The sequence below is a fragment of the Triticum aestivum genome, chromosome 3D (genome assembly GCF_018294505.1).
Source record: "Triticum aestivum cultivar Chinese Spring chromosome 3D, IWGSC CS RefSeq v2.1, whole genome shotgun sequence".
Taxonomy (NCBI): Eukaryota; Viridiplantae; Streptophyta; class Magnoliopsida; order Poales; family Poaceae; genus Triticum; species Triticum aestivum.
In genome coordinates this window covers 17275050-17284793 of record NC_057802.1, presented here as the reverse complement: position 1 = coordinate 17284793, position 9744 = coordinate 17275050, and positions in this window count along the sequence as shown.

Below are 9744 nucleotides of genomic sequence, written 5' to 3'. Positions count from 1 at the left end.
TGGTACAGTAGGTTAATTAGGTGAAGTAAATGAGTGACCTAAATGAATGAAATTAGTAGTTAACTGAATTTTTGTCATTTCATCATTATGGAGCACTAAAGTTAACTGAATTTTGTTCTATTAGTAGTTAACTGAATTTCTTCTAACTTAATTTTTGAATTAGATGTTAATTAGGGCAGTAGTGTTTAGTTTAGAGAAAAAATTCAATATAAAAATATAAATTTCAGTTAGTGCTACAAGTCCAGTAGGTTCTTAATTTGTACTGATTTTTTAATATGGCAGAAATTTAGGACATAATTTGAATTGAGTTCTAGGGTTCATAATTTGAAATTTAGGACAAAAATTGAGTTCTAGGGTTGATAATTTATATTAGGACAGAAATATGTAAAGGTTCTAGGTTTCTAGGGTTCATCCATCTATATTTGGTTTTTGAATTGAGTTTGAGAGAGCATGAGATTTGTGTAGATTTTCTTGAAGTGTCAAACACTAGTATATGCAAATTTGAAGTGGTCAGGTTATATGCAAATTCCTCAATAGTGTTTTCTCATGTATATCTACTATTGTAGTTGCTCATGTACAGGTTCTTAAGTGGTCCTGTTATATGCAACATTGAAGTCGTTCGATTGTGCCCAAGTGGCCGTTTGTTGTTTGCAGGCAATGATTCCGAGTGGCCTATGTTTTGCCGGAATGTTGATTCATTTCCGTTTCGGCAAATTTTAGGCGCTCTATTTGTCCAGTTTGTAGCAAAGGTCATGCCGACATTTTCCATGAATTTCGGCATGACTTGTGCTACAAACTGCTACCTCTTAAGCTTGCGTTGGTTTTTCCCTTGAAGAGGAAAGGGTGATGCAGCAAAGTAGCGTAAGTATTTCCCTCGGTTTTGAGAACCAAGGTATCAATCAAGTAGGAGATAACGCGACAAGCCACCGAATACCTGCACAAACAAACACCAACTGGCAACCAACGCGACAAAGGGCTTGGCAATCCCTTCACGGTTATTCGCAAAGTGAGATCTGATAGAGATGCATAAACGGTAAAGTAATATTTTTGGTATTTTTGGTTTATGGAACAGAAAGTAAAAGATTGCAAAGTAAGGGAACGGCGACAGAAATTGGCAAGTTGACGGGAAACTAATATGTTGTAAAATAGACCCGGGGCCATAGGTTTCACTAGAGGCTTCTCTCAAGAAAGAAATCATTACGGTGGGTGAACAAATTACTGCCGAGCAATTGATAGAAAAGTGCAAAGTTATGACGATATCTAAGGCAATGATCATGAATATAGGCCTCACGTCAGTGTCAAGTAGACCGAACGTACGGCATCTATGTGTTCAGCACACGTTCAGCACGATGACGTCCCTCGAGCTCTTGATGCAGTTGAGGACGAGGGAGAGTTCCGTCAGCACGACGGCGTGGCGACGGTGATGATGAAGTTACTGGCGCAGGGCTTCGCCTAAGCAGTACGATGACATTACCGAGGTGTTAAACTGCGGAGGGGGGCACCGCACACGGCTAAGATATTGTCTGTTGTGTCTTTGGGGTGCCCCCCGCCTCCGTATATAAAGGGGGAGGAGGAGGTGGCCGGCCAAGGAGGGCGCGCCATGGGGGGAGTCCTACTAGGACTCCATTCCTAGTAGTATTCGGCCCCCCTTTCCTTCCAACAGAGAGGGGGAAAGGGGAAGGGAGAGAGAGGGAGAAGGAAAGAGGGGGGCTGGGCCTCCTCCCCTTGTCCAATTCAGATTGGGGCAAGGGGGGCATGCCCCACCTCCTGTGGCCTTTCTCCTCTCCTCCACTAAGGCCCATTAGGCCGAATAACATTCCCGGGGGGTTCCGTAGCCTCCCGGTACTCCGAAAATCCCCGAACCTTATCGGAACCATTCCGGTGTCCGTATATAACCTTCCAATATATCAATCTTTACCTCTCGACCATTTCGAGACTCCTCGTCATGTCCGTGATCTCATCTGGGACTCCAAACAAACTTCGGTCATCAAATCACATAACTCATAATACAAATCATCATCGAACCTTATGCGTTCTGACCCTACGGGTTCGAGAACTATGTAGACATGACCGAGACACATCTCCGGTCAATAACCAATAGCGGAACCTGGAGGCTCATATTGGCTCCTACATATTCTACGAAGATCTTTATCGGTCAAACCGCATAACAACCGTCATTCCCTTTGAAATCGGTATGTTACATGCCCGTGATTCGATCGTCGGTATCATCATACCTAGTTCAATCTCGTTACCGGCAAGGCTCTTTACTCGTTCCATAATGCATCATCCCGTAACTAACTCATTAGTCACATTACTTGCAAGGCTTATAGTGATGTGCATTACCGAGAGGGCCCAGAGATACCTCTCCGATACTCGGAGTGACAAATCCTAATCTTGATCTACGCCAAATCAACAAACACCATCGGAGACACCTGTAGAGCATCTTTATAATCACCCAGTTACGTTGTGACGTTTGATAGCACACAAAGTGTTCCTCCGGTATTCGGGAGCTGCATAATCTCATAGTCAGAGGAATATGTATAAGTCATGAAGAAAGCAATAGCAATAAAACTAAACGATCATAATGCTAAGCTAACTGATGGGTCTTGTCCATCACATCATTCTCTAATGATGTGATCCCATTCATCAAATGACAACACATGTCTATGGTCAGGAAACTTAACCATCTTTGATTAACGAGCTAGTCAAGTAGAGGCATACTAGGGACACTCTGTTTGTCAATGTATTCACACATGTACTAAGTTTCCGGTTAATACAATTCTAGCATGAATAATAAACATTTATCATGATATAAGGAAATATAAATAGCAACTTGATTATTGCCTCTAGGGCATATTTCCTTCAGTTCCAGCTCTGAATTTGCCGGTTGTAGCAAACCCAGATGCTGGTTCCAGCCCTGGCTTCGCCCAGAAAAAATTGTTTTGCTCAAAGAAAAACCTCCTGGTCGCTACTTCTGTGATCGCCATGGTAGCAAAAAAGCTCTCAGGTAGAAGCTTTTGCCTTCGTGACTTATAGGCACCGGCGCGCCCGCCCAACGTTTGGGCCGGTCGCGCCCCAGCCGTCAAATTGGGCCACCCCGAGCCATTAGATCCTCTCATCCATCCAGGACGCCTTCTTCCTTCCCCCGTTCTACTATTCCTTTCCGCTCGATGGCCCCCATGGTGGCCGCCGCTCTCCCCCGCGCCCCAGAGTGGGTCCTCGGGGCCGTTCCTCTCCTCTCGGAAACTCCATCACTCCCAGCCGCCCCCGCCCCTAGTCAGCCGTCCGCGGACCAGCACCTCGCGTCTCCGGCAAGACATCACAGTGCGGCGCATCATCGTCCCCTTCGGCCGCAGCACCATGCGCTCGTCCCCCGTCCCAGTGCGGGTGGCGAAGTCCCTGCGTCTGTGGCCGCCGCATCCAGCCACCCCATGGCATCCCCCATCGCTTTTATAGCTCATCCTCACCATCAGAAGTCGTTCATGGTCACCATCGTCGGAGGTCGCTCCACCATAGCAAAAGATCTCGCCGGGAGAAGCTTTTAGCTTTGTCGGTTGCAACGAATGAGGTCGTCCGCCGTTGCCACCGCAGAAAATACTACAAACAAATGCAGCAAACCTAGGTGCTGGTTCCAGCTCTGCATTTGCCGGTTGTAGCAAACCCAGATGCTGGTTCCAGCCCTGGCTTCGCCCAGAAGAAATTGTTTTGCTCAAAGAAAAACCTCCTGGTCGCTACTTCTGTGATCGCCATGGTAGCAAAAAAGCTCTCCGGTAGAAGCTATTGCCTTTGCTGGTTGCAACAAATCATGCGCTCACCGTCGTCATCGCAGAAAAGCACTCCGACGATGCAGCAAAAATGGTTGCGGGTTCTAGCTCTGGATTTGCCGGTTGTAGCAAAACGCAAAGCTAGTTCCAGCTCAGGCTTCGCCCGAAACAGATCGTTTGCTGCAAACCGCCTCCTGATCGCTACTTGCACCGGTCGCCGTGATAGCCAAAAATCTCGCCGGTAGAAGCTTTTGCATTTGTTGGTTGCAACAAATGGGGACATCCGCCATCATCGCTGCTGGAAACACTCAGACAATGAAGCAAAACTACATGCTGATTCCAGCTCTGGATTTCCTAGTAGCAGCAAAACAACATGTTGGTTCTAGCACCCCTATATGTGTCGCGGTTGTGCACCATCTTGTAAGATGCAGCTTACCGCCGTCGTTCAGTAACCATGGCAGGGGAAGGTGCTGCAAGGAGAGGGGGAAGGTGCCCAGGGGGAAAATGTCACCGGTCCGTCAAAAGATCTGTTGTAGCATCGATGGGGGTGCAGTTTGAGGTGCGTGGTCAGGAGATGCTTGCAGCTGTGGCGGTCGGAGCTACTCACAGAAGCAGCTGGAGGTCGCGCCGTTGGTGCTGACGAGCTCACCCTACAGTGCCTAAGGTGAGAGGAAGAAGCAGCGATAGGAAGAAGCAAAAGAAAAGAAAGAAAAAAGGTGCGATGTGGAAGATATAAGGAAAGGGTGTCTTGCTGAGGCCCACCAAGCGAGATCGGCCAACCGCTCGGCCGGTCGCCCGGAGGGAAACGTTTACCTTCCATAATAGATAATGCTCCCGACATGCCAACAGCTTCACCGAAACATACCAAAAGAAAAAAAATAGTGCTAAGGGAATGTGCAACACTATGTGTGCCTGTACCCTGTAAAAGATGGCATTTACTAGGAATTTGGTGACGTGGAGTAAAGGGTAAGAAATCTTAGATAACAAAGGGAACTATAGAATTGCAGACAGCCAAGCTACGTCGCTGGGAGAAGTGGTGAGATCATGCCATGGCTAAGCGCTCACCTGCAGAAACAGAGAGTTAGAGAAGAACATTGTTCCGTCCAACTCAACATTATATTTACAAGCAACCCAGTAAATTGGTGTATTTAAAGAAAGTGCAAATGAGTTATGATTTCTCAAAAAATATATTAAATGATCCGCATAGATGCTATATTATTTGTTCACCCAGCACAGCAATGGACTGTATTTTTTTTTAAAAATGGGTTGAATATGTGCCACATTTTTTGAGGCTGACATGTGGGTCAATATATTGAAGCCTACGCAAGGCGTTGTCAATTTAGTCAACAAATGATTCTAACATCCACAGCCATTGGATTTACATCCAACGGCCGACATGCATCTTCAATCTCTCATCTACTTCCACCAGCGCCGTCGGGACCGCCTGCTCCCGCTTTTGGTGGCTAGCGGTTCTGCTTAGCATGCCTCGCCGCGAGGCGTTACCCTACCGCCGGCAAGCCATCCCTCTACACCTCCTATTGTTCTTCACCGACTGCAGCCCCACGCCGCACCAGAACCAGTTAACCCTCATACTCCTCTCCGTCTGCGACTCCACTGCTGTGTCTTCCCATCTCCCGTTCCTTCCCATCCGGGGACTCGCCGTCGTCCACCGCCTTGGTGCGCTCGGCGTGGCGTGGTCAACAAAGTCATCGAAAGAGGACTGTACGTGGAGAGACTGACAGTACGGATGCACCAGGTCCATGGACAGACTCATGCAACTGCTTCCTTATTACGCGGAAAAAATTATTCCTCCCCATGATAGCTGGGACCCTGATACGTCTCCAACATATCTATAATTTTTGCTAGTTCCATGCTGTTGTATTATCATTCTTGGATGTTTTAAAATCATTTTATAGCAACTTTATATCAATTTTGGGACTAACCTATTGACATAGTGCCCAATGCCACTTGCTATTTTTTGCTTGTTTTGTACTTCGCAGAAAATCAATACCAAATGGAGTCCAAACGCAGTGAAACTTTTTGACGAATTTTCTGAACTAGAAGACACTCGGTGGGCCAAAGAATTACCAGAGGGGGCTCCGAGGGGAGCACAGCCCACCAGGGTGCACCTGGAGGCCTAGGCACGCCCAGGTGGGTTGTGCCCACCTCGGTGGCCTCCCGGACCGCCTCTTCACCCTATAATTTGCCAAATATTCCAAAAACCCTAGGGGAGTTGACAGATCAGAAGTTCTGCCGCCGCAAGCCTCTGTAGTCACGAAGAAACAATGTAGACCCCATTTCGGCACCCTGCCGGAGGGGGAAATCATCACCGGTGGCCATCTTCATCATCCCGGCGGCCACCATGATGAGGAGGGAGTAGTCCACCCTCGGGGCTGAGGGTTTGTACCAGTAGCTATGTGTTTAATCTCCCTCTCTCTCTCTCTCTCGTGTTCTTGAGATGGCACGATCTTCATGTATCGCGGGCTTTGTTAATATAGTTGGATCCACTACTAGGGAAAACCTTATACACAGAATCTTAGCAGCAGCGCGGCACAAAAAGAAGCACTACTGCTAATTAGCAATAGCGCGGTCAAGAAAAAACCCGCTACTGATGCAAATTTAGCAGTAGCGCGTGAGGGCTAAACCGCGCTGCTACAAAAATCGACCGACAGTAACCAACAACCTAACTTTAGCAGCAGCGCGGGGTCACGGTGCGCGCTAATGCTACAACAATAGTAGTAGCGCGCTTTTTGCTCACGTCGCTGCAGCTAATTTTGAAATTGTCCACACGGTTGGTCCCGTTTAGCAGTAGCGCGTATGAGAAAAGCGTGCTTCTGCTACGCTTATATCAGTAGCGTGTTTTTGCTCCCGCGCTACTGCTAAGTTGCAGCACCCCACCACCTTTTTCCACCTACCCATCCTCCCCTCCCCCATCTCCTCTCCTCCCTTTCCCCTACCTCCCATCCTCCCTCTCTCACTCTTATTCTTCCTCAATACTTCTCCCCCATTACTCTCCCTCTTCTACCTACCTTTCTCTCTCTACATTACTCCTAGCTAACTACACCACCTCCATTAATGCATCTCCTTTCTCTTTTTCCTCCCCCCTCCACTAGTTGAAGTTGTCTCCTCCAAAATTAGCTAGCTAGGTAGATGTAGCATTTAGTTAAGTGACCTATTTGCCCCTAACTAGATCTATCTTTGTCAAGAAGAGCTTTGTGCATTTTTGATCTCCCTACATCATCATCTCCATCGTGTGCTCGATCTCGAGATAGAGGTGATTAAAATTTTGTGCTTTTGCAAAATGGAAATATGTGTATGTGTGTGTGATATGATAATTGGGCAATATGATGGAAATTGTGTGTGTGGCATGAGTTGACGCCAAATTGTGCTTTTGAGTTGCCTATGTTTTGCCGAAATGTCGATTTATTTCTGTTTCGGCGAATTCCGGGCAAACTCTAGATCTATATTTTCTATTTTTAGGGAAGGTCATGCCGAATTTTTGTATGACTTTGATGCATGCACGCATTTTTATAATCAATTTGTTTATTATTACCGTGCAGACGTTCATGATGGTAAGTGGAACGATGGTGGATAGGTGGTTGCGGTCGGCGGTCCAGGACATGAAAGAAAATAGCCGGACAGAGGTTTTAAGTCCGTGTCGAAAATGCAAAGGAATAGTTTGGCTCGACCCCTATGACGATGGTCGTGTCGAAGCGCACCTGCTCATGACTGGTTTCATGGATGGCTATACTCGGTGGATAATTGAAGATAAGGATGACGATGTTGAGGACGCCGACGGGGCAGGCAATGACGACACGGGGCAAGACGAAGAGATGATCGATAATGGCAGTGGGGAAGAGGCCGTACATGGCGTCGGAGAAGGGGCCGGACATGGCAGAGGAGAAGGGGCCGGACATGCCGGCGGAGAGAACGTGGACTCCACGCAATAGAGTTCATCGGTACTAAGTTCAATCGTGCGGGATTCTCATGTTCAAGCACTGCTTCGCAAGGAGAAGAGTACTGAGAGAGCTGCTTCTAGAGAGGAGGCTAAGCTGGAGCAACTGGTGGTAGACTCAAACACTCCATTGTATGATGGTTGCAATCCTGAGGTGACCCGCTTGAGTTTCACGCTCCAACTCCTGAAGACGAAGGCTAAAAACAAATGGACCGACACTGGCCTCGATGAGCGTCTCAAGTACCTAAAGGATGTTCTTCCCACGGGGAATCTATGTCCTACTAGTGTTGATGAGGCCAAGAAGATCGTGTGCCCACTTGATCTGCCACATGTTAGATACCATGCATGCATCAACGATTGCATAATTTATCGGAAGGAGCATGCGGAAAAAACAAGCTATCCGGTGTGCAATGCTTCTCGATACAAGAAGGCCGGGAAGAAATGTCCCCAGAAAGTTGTATGGTACTTACCGATCACTCCCTGTCTCCAGCGGTTTCGTAGATCCCAAGGAAGCAAAGCTAATGCGCTGGCACGCGAAGAGGAAGAATCCCGACGATGGAGATGATCCGAAGCTAAGACACGTCAAGGATGGAAGCCAGTGGAGAGCGTTGAACAGCTTCTATCGGTATTTCGAATGTGATGCAAGGAACATCGTGCTCGGCGCGTGTACCGATGGCATGAATCCGTTTGGCAACCAGAACACCAACCATAGCACATGGCCCGTGTTTGTATGGATGTACAACCTCCCCCCTGGTTGTGCATGGAGTCGAAGTACATTCACATGGGCATGCTTATTCAAGGGCCGAAACAACCAGGAAATAATATTAATTTGTATCTGGGGCTACTTCAAGAGGAGTTAGACACGTTATGGAAAACACCGGCCAAGACATGGGACGCCAGCAAAGGCGAGTATTTCTACATGAGAGCCGCGCTGATCACGACGGTGCACGACTATCTCGGTTACGAATATGTTGCAGGCCAGGTGTGCCATGGATATTGCGGATGCACGCAGTGCATGGATGATACGATGTCTCAGCAGCTAACGTCAAGGAAAGATGGCGAGTCTGGGAAAATCGTGTACATGGGGCATCGAAGATGACTCAAACAGGACGACCCGTGGAGAAACCGTGGAGATCTATTCAATGGTCATGCTGAGCATCGAGGACCTCCACATAAGCGGAGCGGCGCCGAAATCGATGAGCTGTTGAAAAACTGGGAGGAGTGCCCCGCGCCGGGAAAGTCGATGAAAAAGGCACCGGAGCCACTGCTGAAGGTCTGGAAGACGAGGTATGTGTTCTGGGACTTGGAGTACTGGCACAAACTCGATACACCTCATTGCCTTGATCAAATGCATATCTGTAAGAATGTCCTTGAGAGCTTGCTCGCGACACTGATGAACATGCCAGATAAGACCAAGGATGGGCCGAAGGCAAGAAAAGACTTGCAAGATTTGAATATCAGGGAAGATTTGCACATGCTGCCCCGTAAAAAGTCAGACGAGACAGAGACGGAGATAGAGGCGCGGGAGAAGAAGGGCAAGAAAATAAAGAAATAGGATTATTGCCCCCTTCTTGCTTCACCTTAAGTCAGGCTGAGATATATCAATTCTTTAAGTGCCTTACAGGAGTCAAAGTTAGTTCCGGTTACTGTGGCAAGATAAGCAGATATCTAGACACGGACAAGAAAAGGTTCAGCGGGATGAAGTCCCATGACTATCATGTGATGATGACGCAGATACTACCTGTTGCCCTTAGAGGGATAATGGACAAGCACGTCCGTGACACGCTTATTGGTCTCTGCAACTTTTTCGACGTCATCTCTCGAAAGTCTATCAATGTGAAGCAGCTCCGAAGGCTACTGGAAGAGACCGTTGTGATACTGAATGAGCTTGAGATGTACTTCCCGCCCGCGTTCTTTGACGTGATGGTGCATCTGTGTGTCCATATTGTGGACGATATAATAGACCTGGGGCCGTCATTTTTGCACAACATGATGCCGTTTGGGAGGATGAATGGGATCATCAAA